The sequence below is a fragment of the Ambystoma mexicanum genome, chromosome 4p, assembly GCF_040938575.1.
Source record: "Ambystoma mexicanum isolate Mex_15411 chromosome 4p, UKY_AmexF1_1, whole genome shotgun sequence".
NCBI classification, from domain to species: Eukaryota; Metazoa; Chordata; class Amphibia; order Caudata; family Ambystomatidae; genus Ambystoma; species Ambystoma mexicanum.
Window position 1 is genome coordinate 766,847,579 of NC_090927.1, and position 27,735 is coordinate 766,875,313.

A 27,735-nucleotide genomic window follows, 5' to 3' on the forward strand; every position below is an offset into this window, starting at 1 on the left:
GGAATGATAGAGGACGAAGAGGAAGAGGAGGAGACGAGCCTGAAGAAGAGTTGTGTGTTATCTGCGAAACACTGCAAATGAGAAGAGAAGGCAGAGATTTGGTGAGCAAAAGGTTCAAGGTAGATCTTGAAAAGCCAAGGCGAGAGGATAGAACCCTGCGGAACACCACATGTAGAGAGAGTGGTGGTGCAGGAGAAGAAACTCAGGAGTACCTGGGAGGGGCAGTCAGTGAGGAAGGAGGTCAGCCAATCCAGTGCCCGGTCTGAGATACCAAGGGCATTATGGAGCCGCTTTATGAGGATAGAGTGGTTGATGGTGTCAAAGGCAGAAAAGAGGTCAAGGAGAATGAGAACAGCAGAAGAATTGGAGTTAAGATTAGTGAGCAGTTCTTCATGGATATTCAGGAGAGCAGTGTCCATGCCTCTGGATGCTCGGAATTCATATTGACGGTCATGCACACAACCAACAAGCTCAGTGTTTTGGGTCCAGGGGAAACCAACTTCTCCAGGAGTTTCCCAAGGAAGGGTGTAGTAGAGATAGGGCGGTAGTTGGCCAGACACGAGGGCTTGGCTAAAGGCTTTTTTAGGAGAGCACACACAAAGAAGTGCTTGAGAGAGAGAGGGAAAGAGCCAGAGGCCAGGGGCTAAGGAGTGGTTGCAGAAGAGCCGGTCCGAGGGAGGAGATGTTGTCCTTGCAAAAGGTAAGGAGGAGGAGAGAGTGGGTGGGGATAGGGGAGAAGCTAAGGGAGGCAGAGAGAGGAGTGGAGGAGGGAGAAGAGGAGAGAGAGGTCAGAATGTCCTTAGTTTTAGAGGTGAAGTGGGTGGTCAGTGCAGCGCAGAGGGCCTGAGATAGAAGAGGAGAGGTAGAGACTGCAGGTGGATTGGCTAGATCCTTGCAGATTAAAAAAATTCTGCTGTGTTGTTAGTGGCACCAGAGATACGGACCTGGATGTAGGCCCTCTTCTAGGAGTGGATAGAGAGACAGTATTGCCTCTGGAGCAGGTGACAGGCCAGTTTGTCAGAGGCTGAGCCCGAGGTATGACACTTCTGTTCTGCAATTCTGCACTTGCGCTTCATGATTCATAACAGCTGTTACGCTTTGAGGCAGGTTTCAGGCGGAGTCAGTGGGAGAGTCAATGGGGAGTAAAGGAGGGGTGACGGTGGAAGCAAACGCAGCAACAGACACTTGTTTCTTCGGTCAGATGACCGCAAAGGCGGCTGTCAGTGCTGCGGGAGGCTCAGTCAGGGAGCTGAGATGTCCTAAGTGGGAAGCGAGGAGGGAGCTGTTAGACCAAGAGAGAAGGGTAATGAGAGAGTTAGAGAATGGACGATCAGCTGGATACAGCCATCAAAAGTATGTCCAGCAGAGTGGGTAGGGCCAGAAGGGAAAATGGTGAGGGAGAGAGAGGTACAGAGATCATGGAAGAGTGTGGAGGCAGGGACATTGGAGTCAATGTGGATAGTGACGTCTCCAAGGAGGAGGAGTTTAGAGGTAGAAGTCAGAAGGGGGAGGTGAAATCAGCCCATTCTGAGAGGAATAGAGAGACAGGGCCAGGGGGCCTGCAGATAGGGGCAAGGATGAGAGAGAGCGTAGGAGAGACAACACGTTTGCAGACAAGGCTTTCAAATGAGGAATAAGGCTGAGTGGGTATGATGGAAGCAGGTACCCAGTCTGGGAAGATCAGGGCTACTCCACCACCAGATCGGTCAGGCTGAGGTTCGGAGAGGATCTTGTAGCCATCAAGGAGGAGGGAGTCAAAAGCAGTGACATAGCTGGTATTGAACCACGTCTCGGTAAGAGCGAGGACATTGAGATCAAAGTCTTCAAGAAGGAGGGAAATGTCAGAGGACTGTTTGACAATAAATTGAGCATTCAGAGTGGCTAAGTGAAGCCATTTACCACCTTTGAAAGTTTTCCCAGAGAGGTGCAGGGGGGTGGTATATCCATTGGAGGTGGTGAAGAAGATGCAGAGAGAGAGGAAGGAAGAGTAGCAGGAGAAGGTAGGAAATTGAAGGCGGTCTGTAGGCGATGGTCAAAGAGAAAAAGATTGGATTGTGAACCCTAAGCCATGACAGTGCCATTATGATAGACATTAGTGATGCACTTAGAGGATTAGAAGTGTGCCAAGACTACTACCCATCTAGTGCCGCCATTCATGGGTGAAGAGAAGAAAGGGGTGAGGGTAAATATCAGAAGGGAGGTCCATAGGTCTAGAGAGAGGACAGAGAAAAGGATATCAGTGATAGTCTGTCTGGAAGTAGCACTAACATAGGTGTCAGCAATATTGTCAGCTTGCAGCCCTCCTCGACACTCACTTTAAATTAGCACATCTAACAAAGGGGGGCGGGTATTTAAAAAACCTGACTGTATCTACAGGATTGGCAAAATATGGAAAACTTGGTAAAATTACAATGTGGATTATGATGACAAGCCTTTGGTAGCCAGTTCTCCACTTCCATTCAACTTCAGCAGTTAACGCTGAGAAGTTAAGGCTCTGATCCAGCATGGCATGCACGTAAGTACTCCATAGCAAGAACAACAGCACATGTAGCAATAGTTTGGGACAGGCTACACAAATCCCATGACCATTCTATGATTGTATCTGATTGAACTATCTGTACAGGATACAATTGACAACATCTGAGGGAAGGTATAAAACCCTTGACACTGGTCCACTGGAGAGAAAAGAGGCAGGTCTGCCTGGACCATCTTGATTGTTGTGGAAGATGGTGAGCCAACCTGCAATTAGTATTTATCTTAATCTTTAATTAAATATTGTGCCTGAGACACTTAATCGACTGGACCCTGAACATGTTCAATGCCTTGCTTTCCTGAAGACCAATATAAAACTTGTCCTTTCTTCATTACTACATGAGGAAACGAGTAATAGCAAACAACATTCAAAATCAGATGGAATTGGATGTATAGAACTTTGCCAAGTTCTTTCTGTGTTTGAGCAGGATGATTATGTTGCAGTGGCTGCTGTGCACCAAGAAGACATATCTTTGTTTTATCAGACCACAAATATTTAATTGCATGATTTATTTTTACTTTAATATGGTTTTGGCATTTGGGTCTACAAAATGTGGTAGTTGTCTCTGTCTTAATTTTTGGAAGAAGTGCGATGAATCGACAGAAATCACAGCAGCGAAACTGATTCCCTTCCACAGTATTCAATTTCCAAGATGTATGTTTCAAATGGAACATTCTCCCCACTTCCTGCAGTCGAGGGAGGGATCATAATGGTGGTGAAACATAAGGAAGACCCATAAGACTTTTTCAAGGAGCGGCCTTTATATAACGGAGAGCCATAACATATTTCAAGGAGGGGCCTTCCTATTAAGGAGGCCATTACCATTTTTCAAAAAGATGCTTTCCTATAAAGGAGAGCCTGTAATGATCATGAACACCAGCCAATAATAATGGTATTTTTGTGATTTAATATATCTATGTTCAATGCCTTCTTGAAAGGGAATGCAAACGTTCTGAAACATATTGTAGATTGCATCCACGATTATTGCATTTGAACATGTGTTGAAGCAACTATCAGACTAAGCATTCACATGTGAGAAGGAGTGTTTTTGTCTCTATTGTGAAAGAGTGGAGGAGGAGGGAGTAAATCCAAGCCCACACACAAACAAAATTATATCTTCAGAAACACAGTGGGCCTCATTCCGAGTAGGGCGGTAAGGGATACCGGGCACCGTTAAGGAGACCGGTGCCGGTAATCCCTTACCGCCCTACTACGAGGTCCCTTAGCGGGTCCCACTATCGGCGCCTGGTTTTACCACGCGCCCTTAGCGGGAGCCGCAAAGGGACCAGGGAGCAAATAACGGTACCGCAATTTGCGGTACCGTTATTAGCTCCCTCCCTATTCCCATTGAGCACTATTGAGGCTCAATGGGAATGGGGAATGGCTTTTTCAATGGGGACTTACCGGCCCCGCAAAGGTCGGACTACACCGTTAAGTCCCCGTTGAACGAGACCAGTGCCGGTACCGTTATTGGAGGCAGTCATGGCGCAAATAGTGCCATGACTACCTCCAATCTCGGAATGAGTGTGCCCAACAATGCAGAGCTGTGATGACTGAAGGATCAACAAACAAATCGAGACCAAGTTCTCTTTTTGTTTCATTTTTATGACAAAAGAAGGAATTAGGTTTCACTGAATCAACACAGTTGGGATTGAAAATGGTATAACAAACAATCAGGCAGCCAACCAGATCATTCACTTGCTTTATAACAGTGGTCATCAGTCCTTCCCTGCCTACCTGTATTTCAGAGCCACCCCCTAAGTGCTTCAACCAGTCACTCTCTAGGATGTTATAGTATTCTCAAACACTTCTTTCCTGACTCTGTCATTTTTGTCTGCTGCACGAGTCATTCGGCTCCCACGTTGGGCCTTCTGATCTCAGCTACCAGGTGCCTGCTCCTGGTGCGTTTAGGTTGTGTCTCAGGGTTCAGGCATCCGACACACCTTACACTGTAGAACCACAGGATACTTTGTGTTTCTCACTTTTACATGGTCTCAGAATGCAGGCTTTCGCTCGTAAACTGTCCTAGGGGTTAACCCCCCTTTGCTTGCCTCTCATTGTGATTTAGCCTCAGCTGCAGCCCTAGAAGAACGCTTCTAGCCCAGTCTTGAAAGTTTCTACTCACTCGTCCTTCATCATAGGTCCATGTGCCCTCCACCCTCCTTGATGCACTCTCTGCCCCCCTCTAATATGTTGTCTGGCTACTCATTGTCTCTCTCTCATCCCACTCGTTCCTGGCCCTTTACTTTCTCCTTCTTCAATGGTTCGTCTCTTCCCTTTTCCCTTCATCTATTCTCTGATATTCACCCCCTGCTTCTCTGCATTCTCTCTTTATATCTCTCTCGCTCTCTATCTCTCTGTATGTGACCCCTTTTTCTCTCCCTAAACTCTCTTAACAGACCACAAGTTGCCCTGGTGAGGTAACTTGTGTGGAAACCAGGCAGCAGCTTGCTTTGTAAACATATTAGTGAATTAACTAGTTCATAAAATCAAAAGAAAAAGATGAGGTTTCTAGCATTAATAACATCTTAGCACAAATGACCAGTTCAAAAGAATACTGTTTACAATGTCATACTAATATTGTTTATTGGATACTAAGAAACCTTGCCACCCCCACTTAGTTTGTCACTCTAAGGTTTGCTGAGTACACGTAGAGTGATTTACTTTGCTTTACTTCCTATGTTTTGCAAACCCCCCAAAAATGTATGGAATAAAGAACGGTGTTCCATGGACCCAATTAAATTTTCTCACTACTTGTAACACTGCTTCATTGCTAACTTGCTTTTGATCTGCACAACAGAGTGCCCTCCACTTGTGTGCAGAGAGTATCAGTGAAGAGGAGCTCCACATAATCACATGCTGTTAGGATGAGGGATGCTCTGAATTTGTATAGATGACAATGCTTAGCAATTCATCAAAAGCACATTACATGTGTTGACCCCTCTGAAACAAGACTACAAGAGCTTCATTTCCAAAGACGTTGGTATGGTAAACATCTCAAACACCGCTACCGAGGTAGATGCAACTACCACACAACATGTCGTTTCCATTGCCCCAGATCCATATGTAGAGGAGCACAAGAAGGAGGAACCATACAACCTGAAATGGAAATACAAATTCAAGACAAAAGCCACCTCCTCACTGACATCAATACAGGAAGACAGGAAGCAAGAGAGAAGAAGCACAATACCTTGATAGATAATAATAATAACAAGACATATATGTGAGTCACCAAATACCTCAACATTTGAAAAATCGTGTATGTGCACACTTCTTTATGCATATAACTATTCCAGATCTGCGAGCAAGATGAATTTTGGATTGTGTATGTGTTAGAATTTACACCAGTTTAACAATTGTGCAATTACTGGACTTGTGTTGTTTATTTACCATAAAGTAATATGAAGTACTCTTGTATAGCACAGGTCTGTCATGCTTGTGGCCTTGCTGCTTGTGGTCCTATGAAAAAACAGGGCAGAGTGTTAGTAGAATACAGGCAAATGCTGAAGCGAATCCTATCGATGCATGCAGGTCGGACATACTCAAGCACTGAGTGTTGGAATCAAGCTGTGTGGTTAGTGGCTGAGGCACAGGGCGTGTATTTCAACCAGAGCGGAGAGCCCACGAACAATCGATTTGGAATTCACAACTGCGAGACAGGGTTAGTTGCACATATACCGGTGTGGCTGCTAAGACTAGGAAAGAGAGATCAGCTGTTGCTTCATGAATGTGGTATGTTGCTAGGCAGCCCACTGTTGTGGGTGACATTCAATTGTGTGAGTAGTGCAAGGAGAAAGGGATTTTACATATGAGCGGGTTAGCAGGGGACATATAGTGAGATGGGTCTAGTGAAAAAGAGCATATTGGCTCTTATCATGCTGTATCCATTTGAAGCTGTGTCAGGTCTGCAATTAAGGCTAAGCTCTGTTCCAGCTGGCAACTTGTAGCAGAATCAAATGTATTTCTTGACACCTGTAGAGGAATGGATAAGGAATCGGAGAAAGAATCCTGTTCTGAGAAATTGTCCCCCAAGCCCAGTTCAGTTGGGGTTGTCATAGTTTAATACAATGGAAATCATGCATTAGACAGTAGGATGCTATCAGTCAGTTACATTTCAAAACTACATTTCCTTAGTGGAACATCTCCTGGTTGTTTGGTCAATTGCACAACATCTCCTCCTTGTTTAATTTCATTTTTCTACCATGTGATTCTTTCTTACCCTTGGTGCCCCACTCCACCATATGATGGCCAGGCCTACATGGCATTCCCTCTGGTTTTCAGGGAAACCAAGACTTGCTTTCATATGTGATGTGTCACTTATCATACATCACTGGGCCTGGCTTTGTTCTGAACAGGGACTCCCATCACTGTGACACAACTCACTGGTCTTGCATGATTTGTAATAACCAATCATGGCTTCTCGTGGCTCAGAGGTGTCATATAAGCAATCATGGCATGGGGCTGCCCAGTTTGTAGAGCAAACTGGGTAGAAAGTACACACCTTGTGTATTAGCGAGTTTTAAGATAGTAGGTTAGTCCAGACAGACTGGCTTCAGGTTTTGAAGGTTCTGGGGAGGAAAAAGAGACCTTGGCACAAGGTCTCGCAACAAACATGGAAGAAAGAAAAGAGGATCCAGTGTAGGAACCCTACCGTCCCCTGCTCTGTATTTATAATCCACCAAAAAGGTGGTAATTAGACGTCAATAGTACAACATTCAAAATGGTAAGCTGGATTTCTAATAGCATGATTCATAAGAAATACATTCATAAAACAAAAAGTGCTACAAACACAAGCTGTGTTTAAAATGAGAAAGTATTTTTAATTACATATTCATGAACAGATATGATGGCGAGCAAAAATACATTCCACCAATTCAATGTATAGTGAGGCTTTGCGCGTTTCGAGGTAGATCCTTTTCATCAGAAGCCTATATTGAGCTGTTGATGATTGATGATTGGAGATCAAAACAAGGAAAAACAGAAAAAAGGAAGAACAATGAATTACAGGTTCTATAATTTAACAAGGGGTGTTCTGCTAATTCTGAACATATTTGTAGTCTACGAGCAGTGATCAACACAATCAAATATATTACATCCTTTTCAAGTGTGAATAACATGCATTTCAAGCTTTACTAAATACATACAGGTGAGACAGTCACTTCTATTACTTTCGAATAAATCACATCATGTTCCAATGGATAGAGGGTACTAAGATCAAAGACCTAATAGACTCAGTGAGAGTTCAAAAGTAAGGTGATTCTGTTCCATATGGATCCTGTTTGGAAAATACTTAAATTCCGCAGCACGAAGGGAGCCCATATAGTCTAGTGTGGGTATATTCAACAGCAAAAGCATGGATAGAAAAGGCATCAAATAAATAAACAAACTGAAAGACTAAGTCCAAAATCTACAGCTATACAGTAAGTCTAATATATCTTTAAACAATGAAAAAAAGGGGAAGCGCATTAGTAGGGTGTGCGCACAAACGGTGCAGAGTCAGAGACAAGGAACTTAACCATGAAAGAGAGGAGACTCACCTCTCTAGGTGTTCATGTTTGTGTGTTTAAAAAGCGGGATGCACCTGGGAAAATGGAGGACACACCACGCGTTGGGAGCGGCCAATAATTTCAGGAGAAGGGTCCTGTAGAAAAATAAGGCAGACAAGTGTATGGAAAAAGTAGCCAAGGACATGGACTTGTAAATTGCATTCTGTAATGTTACTTCTCAGTCTAAAATTAAGGGTGGACTGCAGACTCAAGGTCGAGCTGTGCAAACCCTCACGACTACTCAGGATAGAAGATAATGCTATGTGTTGACAAACGACTCATCCGTAACTTAAGGAACTAAAAAATATCCTGATAGCTAATGTACCTGCAATTATTATGCATTGCAGGCACGCTGTAAGAAAGAAAACTTTCAAAATGCAGGCTATAGAATATAACCAACACATATTATAGGTATACACTAGTAGAAAAATACATCAATGGATGTAGACCAATGAGGTAGCTACAGGCGATCTCCACCGGGGGAAGGCGAGTGATGTTCAGAGAAAATAGGCACTGGTGACCGAATAATGTTAAATCAACAAACAGTGTGGCTGAGGTGGACGCCGGTGACACTGCAAGAATAAACAGTGAAAAAAGAATATAGGTATTAGAAACAACGATGTACCTGATCTGTCAGTGAGAGAGAAGCGGCGGTGCATATAGAACAGCTTACCTGTTTGTACTGGAAGCAGGTCGCAAAGCAACAATGGCGTGTGTACAACCCGTTGTCAAGGATTCTGAAACAACCTCGGTAACAGTCTCAAAACGAGTCTACGGTGGAAAAAATGGAAGAAGGACTGCGCCGACTCAGTCGAAAGCTGGGTCGGCCATCTTGGAGTAGAACGGATTGGCTGAATGCTCAAAGAAATGTGGTGCAGCATAGGATAGCCAATGCTATCCTTTGAAAAGATCGTATTATTATTGGAATCTAAAAAGGATGGCGAAAAGTAATGAAAGTATAAGGCATGATCAGAAGAGTCGGAAAATGAAGGAAGGGGCTCGGGGGTGAAACCAAAGGGGGATGTAGGGTCTCCATGAATCCGGATGGATAAAAGTAAAGAAAAATAGTACAAAAATGAAAAAAGCAGAAAAGAAAGAAGGATAGAATACAAATGAAGCGTGTGGGGACAAAAGAGTCCTTATAGGGGGTTAAGTCCAGATGGAACAGAAACGCCAGACTCCGGACGTAATCTCCCCAAGTCAATCCTAGAGGAGGGTAATAGAGAGATTTCCCATGAAAGATAAGTACAGTAACAGATGTAAATCATGAGAGCAGCCCACACTGATCTTGGCATTCAGGTCTTTTAAACAGGTAAACCATCATTGCACAGGGAACATAGTTTACAATATCTTGCAGAGGATGTCACAGATCACACTCTGATTTGCATGTGGGCCGATGACTGTGTATTTGGTAAATTATGTCTGTTAGGTGTATAATGTGTTAGTCAAATAAAGCAGCTCAGCGAAAACTCATCATTCAATCCTTTCGGTTGCAGAGTGTCAATTGGTCAATCCAAAGTTTTTCTTTTCTTGAGAGGAGAGCCTGATAATTTCCTCCTCTTAGTGGTTTTTTCACAACCTCTAACATTTGGAATTTCATATGGGCAATGGTATGTTGATGTTCAAGGGAGTGACGTGCTAGTGGAGACTTTTTGTTCTGGCATCTGATTGTGGATGTATGCTCTGTCCACCTATCCTTTGCTTCTCGTGACGTTTGTCCAATGTACAGTTTGCCACATGGGCATTTGATTGAGTATATCACACCTCTTGAGAGGCAAGTTGAAAAGTGGCGAATCTTGAGCTTTTTCCCTGTTTGCGGGTGCAAGATGGTATCACCCTTAGTTATATTAATGCAATGGTTGCAATTTAGACATGGGAAGGTACCCTCCTTCTTTGTCTTAAATACCTGTTGCTTGTCTTTGTTAGGTTTTTCAGCTCTAACCAGCCTATCTCTCAAGTTACAACCTCTTTTGAAGGCCATCATCAGTTCCTTTGGAAAAAAAGTTTCAACAGTGCAGGATCGTTATGTAGTATGTTCTAATTTTTTCTGATCGCTTTGCTTATTTGGAAGCTTTGACGTAAGAATTTGCAGATATAGAGAAGAGGTGTATATTTATCTTTCACCTTTGATGTACGTAGGTCATCCCTACTCAGGTGGGTAGATCTTTCTATTGCGTCTTCCAATGTATCCTTAGGGTAAGCTCTTGATTCAAACCAATCTATTAGTTTAGAACTTTCCAAGTCTAGCCCGACGGGATCAGACTGCCCAGTTTGCGACATGCTGCACTCTCAGTGTGCATAGGAAAACACACAATATTCACCAGTATTCATATTTGCTGGTGGACATGTCACCCCAAGTTCTTAGTTGAAACAATTTTTGAGTTGAAGGAGCACAAGGAGAATGCCCTGTCTTTCAAAGTCCTTGGCCGAAGGGTTATCATCGGGCACATAGCCTGTAGTTTAGAGTGAGCAAAGAATGTTCTATCTGGGTGATGTCCCTTTGAAGGTGAGGTCAATTATTTGTTGTTGATCTGGGGTGTTTGAGTTTCGTTGGGTCTTTCAGGGTGCTGTGCTCGTGCTTCATTTGAAAGGCCAGTTATTGTGTTTCGTAAAAGGTTACAATAACATAAAAGAAGGAAAATAGCCAGGTTTTCAGGGATTTTCTGAAGACTACCTGTATTTCTCTATGCAAAGCCATTTGGGAAGAGAACCCAGAGCTTGGTTGACATAAAAGGGAAGGCCAAACCTCTATGGCAATTCCAATGTTAGCTTGTCACAGTTACTAATTATCGTTGTTGGACCATAGCATTCTTGTTAGCTTATAATGGATGCATTTTCTTGTGGTGAAAGTAATGACCGCCATGGTTGTATGCGTGAAAGTCAAATAAGACATGATGCACTGGATCACAAAGAGTGTGAAGAACCAACCCCTTAAAATAGTTTAAACTGTGAATCGAGTGTACGGGTGCTGTTGAACTGGATGCAAAGTTTCTGAATGTTGATATTGGATACGTTTCCCATTGTCCTGTGCCACAGCATTGATATAGGGTTCGAGGTCATTTTTCCTCAATACATCAGTTCTGGTTTGGTCGGGTTGAATTTCAGTCAGTTGATGGTCATTTGTGCATCAAAATGCACGAGGCATGTGCTAAAATCCAATGTGCTTGATGATACGTTGTTTGTAAGCTTGTAGATGATGTCATTTAGTATGCGTATATGAAACTTGTGAGACTTGAGTTATTTATTCATTCCAAAAGGGGAGTGGGTTATGTATATATTGAAGAGAAGGTGAGACTACTGCTCACTTGGGGTAATCCGCCGGCGAGCGTGAGGGGGTATGACCTGAAAAGGGCTATGTGTGCTTTTTCGGCCATGTTGGTGAGGAATGACGTGATCTAGCATAGGGTAATTCTTTTTTATCCGATTTTCTCCAGTCTTTTTAGTAGAATTTCATGGCTGATAGTATTAATAATGGCATAGATTTCAAATAGGATGTGCATGCTTGGGGTGTTGGTGTCAGGATTGCTTTGAGCATGTCCCACATAGAGGAGCGAGTATATGGTGTGCCCCATTGGTCTTTATTTTGTGACTTGTGACTTGTGACTTGAGGAGTATGTTGCTTTCAGCATTTTTCCAAAGTTTGTTGGTATATGAACTTCTCAAACTTCTCAAAGATTTTTGCTGGGAAGGGATTGTTGGAGATCGGTCTGTAGTTTGCTGATTCATTTGGGACTACTGTGTTGGTGTTGTTTTAGAAGACGACGGAAAAAGGCAGTTTTGAAGGCACAGGGAATGTTGTCTTGTTACTCGAGCAGTTGAGGAGGGATATGAAAGGGGGTGGGCAAGTCCAGGTTGTTGAAATATTACTTTGTAAAGGTTGGGACTTGAACCGTCTGGATTGCTGCCATTGTCCATGGCTAACCATGCATGTATTAAGATGGGATGAGAACCTCTCATTGATTGAACTGGTCATCGTATTGGCGCTGGTAAAGTTGCAGGGATCCATTGTGATTGCCCTTTCTTACGTAGGCGCTCCTGGATTAGCCACATTGTATTGCTGATTAATGTGCTGCAACTGAGTTGAAAACTTTTGTTAAGGTCTTGTTGGTGTGTTACTGGATGAAGAGTTTTTGTGCTCATGGATCATTTTCAACATTTCCTTTTGGCCATGTTGCACCAACTCAATGTGGTGTGAGTTGTGAGATTTTTTTGCTTGTACTGTTTTTGCTCTGTACATCTGCAGCTGTTAGTGGTAGATGAGTTTGCCCATTGGAGGGTAATTTTCTCTCCGAAGTCCCTCGAGTCTCTGTTTTGTTTTATTTTTAAGGAGGTGGAGTTTGGGGCAGTACCATTTGGCCTCTGGTTTCTTTTGTAAAATTGTGAAAGCCATCATTGGGGCAAGTATGTCGAAGGTATTTCATCAAGGTTGGTGAGTTGTTTGCCTCATGTTTCCATCTGGTATGGATTACAGAAGATGGTCTCCTCATGGTAGGAGCATTTGAAAAAAGGTGACAGTGATATATTCTTTTTAAACCATATGTTATTGATTTTGCAGAATAGCAATGGTTACAAACATTTACTCCAACTCCCCCCAACTCCCTGAACCCTCTCCCCTCCCTCCCTTGGTGGTGTAGATTGCGTCTTCAACTGGGATGTGGAAAGATTTACAGAATGTCCAGGATTATGATGTTGTGCGGGCACCATTGCTGCATATAGTCACTTTGCAAGCATGTTAGGATATGGCCACTTTTTGCAGCCAGTCGTAGATCGTGGGTGGATGTATTTGCTTCCAGTGTTGGGCTATTGTCAGCCATGCTGCTATCAGTAAGATCATCACTCCCCTCTGTTGTATTTTCGGGTGGAAACCCTGGCCCGGTTCCCACATTCCCGCCATCCACACCCTTTCCCGTAGTTGGTCTGTTCCCTGCAATGTTTTGCCTACTTGAGATTTCACCTCCCCACAGAACTGCTGGAGGCTCGGGCAGCTCCACCATATGTGCCGCCAGTCCCCTTTCATGGGGCATCCTCGCCAGCACGTTGTGTCGGTGGTGGATGGGTACATTAAAAGAAACTATTGATTGTGTGTCCAGCCATATGAGTTTGCACCCTAACTAGTAGCTTGGGGAGTTGAGCAAGCATGTTAGCAGCCACAGATGTAGTAGTTGTGTTGTCCTCCTTTTCCAGACAGTGGTGAACATCTCCCAATATTGTGAGCTATTGTTAGACTACCAAAGGGTTAGAATCCACGTTGGCAGATTACCTGTAAAAAGGGGGTTACAGAAGGGTGGTATGTAGATAAGAAAGAGCCACAGTGTGGAAGTGGGCATTGTGGAACTGAGTCAGAGAGCTGTAGTCTGGAATGGCAAAATGTTTAAGTTGATAGAATCTTTGTGCACAAATGCGATCTCACAACCTCCTGTGTCCATTCTGTTTGTGAGTTTAAACTTATAGGCTCTGGGCATGACCTCATGTATAACCGCTGAGTAATCTTATGTGTGCTAGAATGCTGTAATGAATAGAAGATGTCTTTTCCTTACTGGGAAGGGCTAATTGTCTGTGGAGTATTCTGCTAGGGTGCAGGTATTGAAGAAGAGTAACCAGGTTATAAAAGGTTCTTTCTGGCTTCAAGGTGTTGTGTCTTGTTTTGGGGGTGTAGAGTTAAGGATTCTTAGGGGAGTTGGGTTCATCTTCGAAAGGACCGAGAAGATTCATCTTAGGGTTGAGATGCCCCTCTTGTTTCGATTGTAATTTGCAGCCATGGATTCTGTAATGTGAAAGAATTACATATTATTCTAGTTTTCGGAGGAAAGATGTGAAACAAATAAACTCTGCCACTTCATTAATGAACTGGTGTGCATAAAAGAGCCACAAACATATCCTTTGCTGGGATTGTCCCCATGCAAATGTTTGAAGTAGGCATACGCTTTGAGCAAAACCTTGATCTTTGCTTAGAAAAAATGCTGGTGACACATGACAATATTTCTTTCAATATCTTTTTCTGTGTGCAAGGCAACGTGTGATATCACTTCGCGGATGTCTTTCACAGTTACAAACACTATACCTTGCAAAGTTTGAATGATTCAATATAGCACTTCCACTCATCAATTTCTCTAGTTAGCAACTCTTACACCACTGTTTCTTTGTCCCTACAAACAACTTAAGTCTCTATATAAATGTAGCAGCAAAACAAAAGAGGAGATGGCTGGAAGGTTTAGAATTCATTTTAGTGACTCTGGGCAACCCTCCAGGCCATCATTCTTCAAATGCCAAGCCATTAGAGAAAGGCGAAAGGCCATATATAAATCAGGCTTGGTCCCACCTCAAAAGGGGCCGTCGAGCCCAAACTGTTTGGTCACATCACTTCTGTACGAGACCACAAGAAACTCCATGCGGCTTCATCAGTGAGATGTAGCTTGGGCTTTTAGGCCCAGGAGGCATAGGACCCACTTCTGGGCATAGCCGTCCCACTCAGGATAACATCAGGAAAAACAAAGGGGGTGATGACTGGAAGGTTTAGAATTAATCCTAAACACTGACATCGCTCTTGGGCAACCCCCCAAAACATTCTTCTTTGCCTGCCAAATCATTACAGAAAGGGGAAAGTCCATATGCAAATCAGGTTTGGTCCGACCCCAAAAGGAACTGTCCAGCCCGGACTGCTTGGTCACATCCTTTCTGCATGAAACCACAAGCCACGCAGACGTGTTTTGGCCTTATTGGGTATCATTAGTGAGGTGCAACTTCCCGGTAAACCCGGGGGATTACAACCCAGGCGGTCGGGGAAGTCAGGAGCCGGTAATTTGTAAGTCCCCATTCCTATAGAGTTCTATAGAACCCCAATGAGGCGTCCCTGACGGCCCTGGTGGCTTGGCATGACAACAGCCAGCTGTGCAGCCGGATGCATTTCAAGTACTCGACTGTCTCGAAATTGCCCTTAAAAAGATGGATGCTGGATGATGCTTGTGTGGCACTCCTCCTAGCTTCTTTGCAGGGCCTGTGTCCTTTCAAGGCGGACAGCCCAAGGCTCAGCACTTTGAAACACATTGTATATAGGCGCTTTACAAATAAACAATCAATCAATCAATCAATCAGGAGGGTGTTAGCAGGCAACTGTCTTGTCCTTTGTCCAGAGACTCTCCGGCACTTCCGACCTAGGAGGCTTGCTGTCAGAATTTAGCAGGGTGCTGGCTGGGTACTGGTTCTGGAGCAGCTGGACGGGTCCTCTGAGTCCGGTATCTCCCTCTATTCTCTGGGAGATATTTAGGGGAGGCATCTTGCTTCCCTCTTGGAACTCCTGGTCTTCCTTCACTAGCAGAAGATGTAACGTAGACTATACCGTCAGCTTGGGTCCAAATAAGTCCTACTTCTTACTACTTGCGAAGTCTTCAGATGATCTAATCAGTGTGGGGTTAAGCCCTCTTTTAAAGCCAAACGGGGCCCAGGGATTGAAGTAGGCAAATCATGGGTCTCCACCAACAATATTCAGTGATGCTTCAGGTCAGAACCAGGGTGCTTGGCAACAGACAGGGGAAAGATGACAACATATACTTCTAAGTCCCACCCATCTTCCTATCTGCTGTACATCAAAGTGTCTCCCTAATTAACTGAGCCCTATGCAGCACTTGATCACATCATGGGCTCCTTTGAAGTAGGGGGTTGCAGGCAGGCTTTTGTCTCCTACATTTCACATACTTGCCTGCTCTGAAAGGAGTAGATCCAGACAGGACATTCAATGCCCTTTCATACCAATGAGGGGTGTTAGTACCAAGTTGACACATTGCATTACAAAGAGGTGCTGGCGTTTGGTCTCCTTTGTCACTTCCTGCAGCCAGACCTTCCCTGAGCCCTGCAAATTAACATTCTTCAGTATTTGCCACCACCAGCAAGGTTTGACAATGGAGATGAAAATCCATGGGGCCTTGAAATTCTAATCAGGCTTCCCACGTCCAAGGCTTTGGATGCACCCATGGCTGTCAGGTGTCAGGTACACAGGACAGGTTAGGGTGGCGCTGGTAAGCTTTGTGCTCCCAGAGTACATGACTATTTGTCTGCTGCGCGGTGAGCGTGCAAAATATGTACAGGAATGGCCCCACATATTTTCGGAGGTTGTTCTACCATCATTCATTCTTTTAAATAAACAAAAATAAATAATCTTCCAGGTTGAGAAGCAGGTTTAGAAGTCCGTGCTCGCACTGCAGTTCACCTAACACACTGCATACATACTTGGCACAATAGTTGGTTTAAACTGAGAACAATCCTAGTGTTTGTGTGTGTGTGTGTGTGTGTGTGTGTGTACTGTGCCGTGCCAGCCATACTTTCGGGGTCATGCTGCAGGCCTGTGTCTGAGAACTGGTGGAAATTAAGTGTTGTTCACTTTTCGTAACACATTTTTTTCCAACTTTAACGTTAGATTAGTGTTCAGCAGTGATTTTTTTTAAATCCATGCAGGGCTATCACTGGTGTAATGGAGGTAGTTGTATATGTGCTTTATGAGCTTGACTGACCTCCTAGTATGGTTCGGTAGCTGACGAACCTCCAAAGCAGAGTCACTGACACCAATACAAATGGATTTATATTTCCACCCCCCTCTTTACCCCATCTCACAAATAAGAGATCCCCTCCCCTTGACTCTACTCTCTTGTCTGTGCTTCCTTCTCTTGTATGACACTCCTTTGCTTACCAGCTGGGTTTGCACTTTATAAATCCTGTTAAATACATATAATGCTGTAAGCATGTGGTAACAGGAAGGGGCTGCATGATTTAGAGTCATGTGGACTCTTCTGCTATTCCTCATTTTGGAGTCCACGTGACTCCACTGGGGACCACATGGGTAAAACTGCATGTGGGGATGCTTTTATGTGGACAAACGTTCCTCTGCACAAAAGAATCTGAAAAAGAGAGTTTCAGTGCTGAAACAGAGAATTTAGCAGAGAGGTAAACCATGGAGTTTTTCTACTGCCAAACTCCAAATTGCCTCTTGAATGTCTACTTCTAATTGGTGGTATCCTTTGTTCGGGTCCAGTTTTGAAAAGATACATTCTCCATTGAGGCAGCTAATCATTAGATCACTGTGTAGTCCAGGGTTGGTGTGTCTTTCAACGGCAGTGTTTCTTGTCTCATGTTGGCATGTGCAAGCATCTGTCAATGGAAGTTCTTGAATACAGCTACTATGTTGGAAATCCATAGGGCCGGCTCGTCCATTGGTTCAATGATACATGGTTGTAAAAGACATGAAGTCACTGTCCCACGTTCAGTTGCAGGCATATGGACACTTTTCTGTGATGTTGGGTTACCAGATTCACAGACTCATCAACGTTGCTAGCAGTATGTTGCTCCTCCTGACTGTGTACAGGTTGTGACGCAGCTAAGCTGTCGCTGTTCGTGTTCATAGCAGCTGAGTAGCAAGTAGTAATAGAGTTGCTGAGTAGCAACCTGTACACAGTCCGGAAGATCAACAGACTATTAGTGTCTCAAGAAGAAATTATGAACATTATTGAGATTTCGAATAGTTGTAACAAAGGCAGATCCCTGTGGAGGGACTTGTTCCGAAATGCATTTGATCGACATGCAAATAAAAGCCTGGGATTTTAGAACATGGCCTATTGTAGTTGTAACAGCTTGTGAGACCTACAAAATTACATTTGCAGCAATTGTTTGGAACTAAAATAAATGAATAAATGTATACAACTAGCCAATTGTATTTACCATTAAGAGTTCACCCTGTCACTGACTAATGGCAATCAGTGTGTGTACCTCGACTTTAAAGGATGATCCTCTAGCCTCCTGAGGCAGGGGTACTTTTCCAGACTTAACACCCCCTACACACCGACTGCTTGGCACTATGACCTTGGGTTCACAGCACTACCATATATGAACACTGCCAGCATTCAAATCATGCGCAGCCACTAAGCCATTTTCAGTAATAAATAGAAAATTAGGCCTGCATGGGCGTGCAAGGAAAATTGGAGGAGCCAGAACAAGTCTGCTTCCATGGACAATCAACTTTGTTTAGGGAGTTAAAGCCCTACCTGCGTGCCCCAACCGTTCCTTACTTTCCCATTACAGTTTCCATCGCGGAGTAGCTTTAATAGTTTACATTAGATGAAATGCTTCCCATGAGTTTACTCAAACTTGACAGAATAATGTTGCGATTCCAAGTACGAGACAGTCATTTTAAGGTACGTAAAAAGCATGCAGAGGGGACAACCAACCCCCTTGGCTTAATTGCCAATTAGACAATTATTTTTTGTGGTGTAAGAGTTTAGACACAAAAGCAAGCATTCGTATTTCTGTGTCGATGTCCTTCAGAATCCTCCCACCGTACATGTGCGGGCGCGCGCGCGCACGGAGCGGTATGTAGCGGGCGCATGCCCATCAACAGTTGTCAAGTATCACACTGCTGTTAATAAAGGCCTCTGCTTACAGGGGGAATACCATGTGGGGAATTTATGTTCAGTACATCTTTTGCACATACTAAATGGTAAATAAATCTGTGTTCACGGGTATGAAGTCCTGGTATGAATGAGAAGCGTTAGCAGATAAGGTTCCCTCACTGCAGAAGAAGATTGAAGGCAACTGTTTATAGAACGACCTGGAAGACATCGCAAATGAGTATGGAAACCTGTAATTAATCATTTTGTCAGCTTCAGTGCTACGCAGAGGACACACTGTGAGGTCTGTGCCTCAGTTATGGGGCTCAGCTTCTTTGCATTGTCATTTGTATTTTTCTGCGCGTGTTCATAGGATCAGAGGCGTTGCTAGGGGGGGGCTAAGGGGTCTATAGACCCTGGTCTTTTGGTTGTAGCCCCGGATAGAATCTCAGGAGCTACAGCCAAAAGGCTAGCTAGCCCCCAGTCCCAACAGTTCCGACATCAGCGTAGCCCCCGGTCTCTTCCAGACCTAGCAACTCCCCTGCATAGGATAATTAGCCTTTTCAAGAATTAAAGGTTGCCAATAGATGTGCTTTTTTAGTCCATTTTAGTATTTCTAAAAAGTAATGTGAGGGAGACCACTTTCTCATGGCAATTCAGTGAAACTCATTTATGTGAACCATGCTTCTACCCCATGCATAGAGAAAATAGGATTCTCTGCATCCCAACGTGCTGTGAATGGAGGCTCAGGGCATATATTCAGAGTTGCCTCTTCCTCTCCTGGCTGGGGGAAGTCTAGATAGACACTTCCGCCACCGTAGGTCCCGGGTCATGGGCAGCACGAGCGTATTCGGAGGGCAACGGCAGGTAGCATATAAGGGGCCATGAGGGGTTCGGGGAGTCTTTCTCGTCTTGCACTGGTTCCCCATCCGTGTTTCCCTTAATCACTGAAAGGCCCTAGCAGAAATAAAACGACATTCGTATGTTGAACTTAAGAGTGCTGCAGTTTAAGGCTGCAGTTTAAGGCAGCAGTTTGAAAATGTTTGTTTCTCTAATGTAATTGTTATTTTATCAATAAAAGCAATATAAAAAACTGATTCGCAGCATTGGTCGCTGCTGCTAGGCAGATGGTTGACATGGAATTTAAGGAGGAAGTCGAGCGGTGCAGGCCTGGTGGAGGCCGCATCAAGGTAAGGAGAGGAGGTTGGAGGTTTTGGGGGACTTGAGCTGGGGTGGGAAGCAGGAGAGGAGGGAAGACAGACGGAACAGTTTGGAGGCGCGGAGACGCCTGAGCCCTGGCTTGGATTCATCCCGAGCTTGAAGCAACCTGATTGGCTGATGCACCCGCCAACGGTGGTAATTTTATTTTCTGTATTTATTGAGAGTGAAGCTTGGGGAAGCAGCAGAGTGTTGTATATTGATAGGGGTTACGGGCATCCCTTAGAAGATGACCAATTCTTCAACTCATTTCTAACATAGTGAGCAGCTGCCATTTTACACTAAATGTACTTCAGACAACTCTCCCAGGGCTGGAGATGAGCCTTAAAATTGTAATTCCTGTGCATCATTTGGCGAGCAGCCTCGAAGATCGCCCCTAAGAATTTGCGAAACCATCAAGTCCGGAATGTGCTGCCTTGTACAGAACTTGTAAAGACTTGAGAATGTACCTGTGTTTTTTGTAAAATTGGTTGAGTTGTTATCATCCTAGCCATTTCCCTTCTCCATCTTTTCACTTTTCTCTCTGTGCTCTGAGGTGCTTTGAATACTTACATTTCTTAAAAAAACAGCCAGTGGGTCTTGTACATGGAGGTAGAAAAGGTATAAGTAAAGGTATAATGATTTTAGCCATCCATTTAACACAATGCGCCATTTTGTAGCCCTCCCTGCTTTGCTTTCCGCCTCCATCTTGGAGCACCCCCTTTATGGCTACATAGAATACAGTAGCAGGTGGCTTCCACTGGAATCCCTTTTGAAACACCGCCTGTAAAGAGGAATTTGCAGGCAGTGTTCTATTTCTCTCAAACGCAGAGTAAAAGCGAAGAGAAAAGGCGATTTTGCTTTCTTTACTCTTTCCTTTTAAACTCCACTCTGAGAGTGATGAAAATGTCACGCAAGGGTCCCAACGGCACGCAAGAGCAAGCTTTGCTGGACCCCTGCATGCAGCTAGCAATTTGCTTTGAAAATGACCCCCCGCCCGACGGTTTAATAAATAGACGCAATAAGTAAACATGCAACACTGATGAAAGGGTGGGGCAAGGGTGGCCTGTAAAATGTGATCTTCATGAGGCATAATGAGGAGGGTGGGCTCATAAGGGTGAATCGTATGAGTGAGAAGGATGGTCTTGATTATTTCTTTCCTGGATTGCTTGAGGGTGGGGGTGAGTCTGATGTTGATGGTTGTGAGATTCCACAAGCTGGGGGCCTATGCCCTGAATGCTTGTATTTTGCATATCTGCTTCTGTAGTCTGGCTAGGTCCTGAAGCCTGGTGATGGGCTGCCAGTAGCAACAGTGACTTTGCCTGCCAAGTTGGGGGTATTGTACACAGTGACCGTTTTGTATATGATGCAGCTGGCTTTGTAGGAGATGCATGCTTGCCACTGTAGTCAGTGAAGTCCAAATAGTTTGGGTGTCATGTGGTCATATTTGGAGAGAACGTTGTTGGGGTATGCAGGGGATTTTAGGATGCTTCGCCTAGGTGCTAGGGGTAGCTATGGGCAGCCCAATATGCAAGGAATTTCCTCCATGTAGGAGATAGAGTACGGAGACCTGTAGACTTAACCTGGATCTGGTGCCCCCTAGGAAGCACTAGAAGTTCTGCAGAAGGGATGCTTGTAAGCATGCTGCATTTTCCTTGCTACTTATGTTTTGAAGGAGATGTAGTTATCTTTATGGGATCCCAAAGACATGGCACAGCCCTGAGAGGAGTTCAGACAACAACCTCACTCATGGAACATGGTGTAAGCTACAGAGTGCAGCCCAAAGGTCCACTGTGGGAAGAAAGATGTGGCCTTGGGGTGTCCACTGTTGCTGGTGAGGAGGGAAACGTACAATTACTGCACCTTTAAAATGCTGACTGTTCATTTACTGTGCAGTCAGCATTTAAAAGAATTACGACCCATTACTGCGACCAAGCGCAACAGGGGTTTTTGGGTGTTACTCCCCGCCCCCCTTGGTCTCTTTAATGGGAGTTGGGCATTGCAGGGGCATACTACTGTGGTAAGCGGGGGGCAGGAAAGTAAAAAATAAAAAGATAAAGGACCCTCTGGCGTCAGCCCAGACCCACATAAGTGGGACGGACTGACGTTGCAGGGATAGTGGGGAGTCCGCGGTGCACACAGAAGTGTGCCACTATAAAGGTAAGTGGGGGCAGGAGCGAGTAGGGATGCAGGCAAAGTGAGCTATCTGATCACTGTGCCGTGCTGTAATGGGAGTCGATATTTCTGTCGTTGGCATTCCGGGCGGCGCAGTGAACACATAGATCCGTGAGGAGCAGGAATTCCATCGTGGTGGGTTTCGGCTGAGGTAGGCCCTTGACAATCAAAAATGGATTTTGTACATGGATTGTTTGAAACTTTCCACGTCATTTTTAGTTTTCACAATTAGGTAGCACATAAGCTTGAGCAACACCCATAAGCCAAAACTATTGCATAGGTGTACATATAGGAGGGGGATAAATGTGAGGAGGAACACACAGCTTGTGGGTGTGGTTTAGATGTTTACCCACCCATTTACTTCCCCTGACCCACTAGCAGTCTCTCCCTGTGCAAAACACATTGAGCTGGGTATAGCAAGAAGTAACATCAAACATTGGCCTGCCAGTGTTATTTCTGAGTAGTCTGCTGAGAGGTAATGGCTTCATTGTAGCTGTAAATGCGGTACTGATGTAATGGAAATGTTTTAACCCAGTGTACCTAAAACAACTTGATTTATCTCAGTTACATGCACTAAGGTCATGTGTAAACAAGCATTGTCAAAGTCCACAGTTTGGGCTTGTGCATAGGTAATAGGTAGGCTTATGCTAGTCACTTGCGAATGCCTGACATTGTTGTTTCTACAGATGCGTGTAATCTTTTACAAGTCCTGTTTTCTTCTGAAAATGCAGAACGTTGCTGGTTAATAGCTCTGCTGCTGAAATCTTTAGGCAATGTAATTGCACGCCACTTGTCCCAGCCCCCACAGAGCAGGCATTGTTATTTATCCACCTGATGTTGATAAAAGGATTTCTGTGGAAATGGTAGGTGATGGGACGACCTGTTATTTACAGTGCTACAAAGCAGCAATTCTGTCATTCTAGTTGCATATGTGGTGTTAATGAACTCAATTTATGCTGTTATCCAAGGCCTTCCCTTGGGATAGAGGGTCTGTACAGTACTTACAGAGGTTCTCCTTCTACACTGGTCATGACCATGTGGGCAGGGCCAAGGCTCTGTTTCTCCTCATTAACAAAGGGCCTCATCTCACCCTTTACACGGATGCATCTTCACTTGAGGGATGTCTTGCCCTCACCCTTCAAAAGAGTTTTCGTATGAATACAAATCACACAATTTACTCAAATAATTGGTGTTCTTATTTCCTACCTGGGTTCTTCACATGTTATGGACATCCGAAGGAGGGGTCTGTGTCGCTTCTTTCTTTTTTTAACCTTATTAAGCTGCGTGTTACTCACAAATCTCAACAACAAGTGTGTTTACCTGCTAAGCTGCCTTATTAGCTGCCTTGAAGCAGCACTGATAAATACGAGATCTGTGCTATTATATTCACTTGAAATTCATGATCTAATTTTAGAACATGGGTTAGACCTTCTTTCTGTTACTGAAACTTGATTTAATGACTCATCAGTCCCTATGTATCATCAAGTAGTGCCCTCAAATTACATAAACTATTAATCGTCCACGTAAAAGAGGAGGCAGTATCAGAATCATTTATAGATCTAATGTAAAGGTTTCCCATATGGAACCTCTACAGCAGGATAATACCTCCCAGATTGGTCAGCTTAATATTTCGCTTCCACCCAACTCCCCGTTCAAAGTAATTTTAGTCTACAGACCCCCGTGCCCTATAAAGACTTTTCTTACCAACCTGAATCTTTATCTCTCCAACACGGGCATTAGATATCAGCAGTTGGTATTCATCAGAGATTTGAATGTCTGGTTAGATAACCCTTCTTTACCAGACTCTGCTGATCTTCAAGACATTTTAAATTGTCATGAGTTAACACTCTTGAACACTTCCCTCATCCATCTCCATGGTCACTTCTTGGATCTTATCACCGTCTACGGAGTCAGTCTTACATTGAACTCCATATGCCCGGCATCCTGGACTGACCACTTTGTTTCTTTTTTTTCCTTTGAGATCCCCAATCCTATCGCATATCCTCACCTGAAGCAATCTCATACATTTCGGAAAAGAGGGTGGACCTTGAGGCTATACACAACAAGTTAGTTGCAGATGCCCTCACCTTCACCAATTCTATACCTGATTGCACTGAGTTACTCAGACAGGGGAGCAGTGCTCTGGTCTCTATCAAAAATAATTATGCACCTCGTTCTCAAGGTAAACCCCAAAAACCTTTGAACCCGTGGTTTTCTCCACATCTGGCTTCTCTAAAGAGAAAATATCACCATTTTAAAAAAGGTATGGAGAAAACAGAGATGTCCCTTCCTGGCAATTAAAGTCACATTGGCAGTAAAAGAGTCCCAATATTAATATTACTAATATCATATAATGTATTTGGTCGGATCACACTTTTGTGGAATTCTATATTCAAATACCCCTAAGCGGAAAAAGAATGTATCTAAAAACATTCTCAGCAGGAATTATAAGAAAATCAAAATATGCAATCTTTCAAAGAATTTAATAATGTTATAGGATCCACTATGGATTCAGACCCTCTGTGCACTCTTGCTGTGTCATATAGTACCACTATGACTCACATGTTGGACCGTGCATCTCCTATGAGGGTGAGCGTGCTTGCCAGAAATCCAAAAGAGATGCACACAAAGTGAAATGGAAAACCCACGACAAAATGTACAAGTCAGTAATTGATGAAACCAAGAAAAATTACTTTAATGAACAGATAAATAATGCAGAGAATGATACTAAAAAACGTTTTTACATTTTAAAAGTGTTAGAAAAACCTAAAGCTCAATGGCATTCTTTTCTTCCCTCCGCTACAGACTGTATTAGGGCACAACAGGCCTTTTCCAATAAGATTACCATTGGTGTAGAGAGTCTGTTGACTCACCAAACAATTCTCAGGAACCAAAACACATCTCAAGTCACTTGAAACTTACTTTTCATTCCATTTCAGTGGCCGAAAAGGAAAAAGTATTGGGTAAATTGCACCCACCTCTAGTTTCAGAGATGTTATTCCCTCAAAACTGACCCTAGACAATGGAAAAATATTCACTCCTTTCCTCACAAGTTTGTCAATTCATCCTTTGTACACAACCGTGTTCCCAATGCCATCAAGGAAGTTATAGTAACTCCACTGGTAAAGAAAACAGGCTTACATCCTAGAGATACAGCTAACCTTAGACTAATTACCAATTCTCACATTCTACTAAAAGTGGTATACAAGATAGCCACTACACAGTTCCAAGAACACCTGCCTCTATCCTGCATACAAATCAATCTGATTTCCATCTACATCATGGCACTGAAAGTGCATTGTTGGATTTACAGTCCAATATGCTGGACATCTTGGACAGAGGGAAATCTAGGCTACTGGTTTTGTTAGATCTTTTGGTGGCCTTTGACCTCCTTAATCATGAACATCTACATACCACCCTTGATGAAGTAGGAGACAGTTCTAATTCGGTATGGTTAATTTCTAGTTTGGTTCTGTTCATTTCTAAGCAACAGGAGGTCCACGGTGCGCTGGGGCTACATCACCTCAGATTCCGCCCCTATACTTTCTGGGGTTCCTCAGGGCGCCTGTTTGGCACTGCCATTATTTAATATTTACATCAAGCCACTCTGCAACTTGCTTTCTGGCATCAGTGTGCAGTTTACAAACTACGCCAATGTCACACAACTATTGTTTGGACTGGAAAGTACTTACGAGAGGGATGCCAAAAAATGGAGTTACATCTAGCAAACTATTAAGCAATGGATGTCTTCTCATTGTATGTGTCTCAACAGTTCCGAAACTGGGTTATTGATCTTTGGATCCCCTCAATCCAGGATCAAACTTAACTCTAGATATTCAAGCTTCACTGTTGAGGATTGTACCATCTTGGTCCGCAATAAAGTGAAGATGCTTGTTTTTATTTTTTAGCATCATTGGATGCAGATGCCCAGGTTAATACCATTATTTAAAAAACTCTCAACATCATCTAAGACTTCTCAGACAGATCAAGCCATTGCTCTCAGAGCAAAACCGGGTTACACTACCTTGTGCTACAATACTCTCAATAATAGACTACTGCAAAGCCCCATTAGGGGGTACTAGTAAAGGATGTATCCAGAAGCTGCAAGTAGTTCAAAGTTATGCTATTTGCACAGGGCGAAAGGTCTCTTGCACAAAACTCACATTTCAGAAATCAGGAAAGGGCTACATTGGCTACCCGTGGCTGCCAGGGTGCAGTTTAAGATAATCACCCTGACACATAAATGTAATTAAGGCATACCTCAGGGATAGATTGACTAGATATGAGGCCAAAAGAGTCCTAAGGTCCACCAATACTAGCCTCTTTATTTGTCCCAGAATTAGATGGATTAATGGAAATGCCAGATCTTTCCTAGTACTGGCTACTTCTGCCTGGAACTCCTTGTCTTTTAACCTCCGTCAGGACATCAATTTGTTTTCATTTCAGAAGCTTCATCCAGTCATCTTATAACCTGCATCGAGAATTGTTTTCTACTATTAATAATTTCTTCCATCCCAGGTGTAGTTCGTCATCTCTTACGCCTTCCCTATCCCAAGCCAATGAGTTTAACACCTTCTTTATTGAGAACATCAAAACAATCCAAGAGACCACCTGGCAGAGACCCAAGTTGCTGTAGCCCTCTTAATTATTCCCCCTCCATAGTGCCCTTTGCTATACCCCCACAGTTTGACTTTAAACCTGCGTCTTTGGATTCCGTTAGACCGCTATTGAACAATCTAAAACCCACCAATGATAATCGTTTTGCCCTACCTTCATGCGCAGCCAAGCACTATGCAGCTGAGCTGACACCTTTCATGACTAATTTCATCAATCTCTCTCTGTTCCAGGGAACAGTTCCTGAAGAAATTAAACTTGCAACCATTTCCCCCTTTTAAAAAATATAATCTGGACCCTAATGTCTTTCAGAATTATCAGCCGGTTGCGGGCCTCCCCCGCCAGGAAAGATTCTGGAAAAAATTGTGACCTCTCATCTCTAAGATGATGTTGAACAATATTCTCATCTGGACACTTTCTAGTCTGATTCCGCCCAAAGCATGGAACGGAAACAGCATTGTTGGCAGTCTGGGACAGTCTCCTTGATTGGTTAGACAAAAGAGAACGTTCTCTACTGATAATGTTAGACCTCTCTGCAGCATTCCATACGGTTGATGATAACATCTTACTTTCCCATTTAAAAGCTTTTGCTGGAGTTACAGATAAGGCTCTGGCCTGGTACACCTAATTTCTGTCTAATTGTTCCCAATTGGTCAAGTGTGGTGAATTTACTTCAGATCCTCTTCCTCTAAGCTTTGGTGTCCCTCCCCCCCCAGGGCTCAGCACACGGTCCACTCCTTTATAATTTGTATATGAGAGCGTTGTTCAACATTTTCAGGAAGTTCCATTTTAACTTCCACTCTTATGTCGATGATATGCATCTCTTTGTGAAAATTGACAAAAGGGAAGACACATTCCAAAGAATTAATCAATGTCTGAAAAAAGTTAATTGTTGGATGTCCCATAATTGTTTGCAACTTAATGCTAATGAAACTGAAGTTGCCTTGATTGTCATTTGCTCAAACACATTTAGAAACTCCCTCCTTCCCCTTGTTTCATGGGCACAAACCTGGCTTATGTACCTAAAATAAAGAATTTGGGTTGCATCTGGCAAGCACACCTAGGTAGCTTTCATCAGGTTGGTACTAAAGTACAGTCTTTCATTCTCTTTGCCTCCTATGCCTTGCCCTCCCTTTGATCACAATAAATGATCACTCCATTTTAGTGGGCGCACTGGTCGATTCCTGCCTGGATTATGGCAACAGTCTTTTGACAGGATGCCCATCAAAACACCTGTACAGACTCCAGACAGTCCAGACTCCAAAAGCGCCAAGCGCTGCTGTCTGGCTTGTTTTTAAAA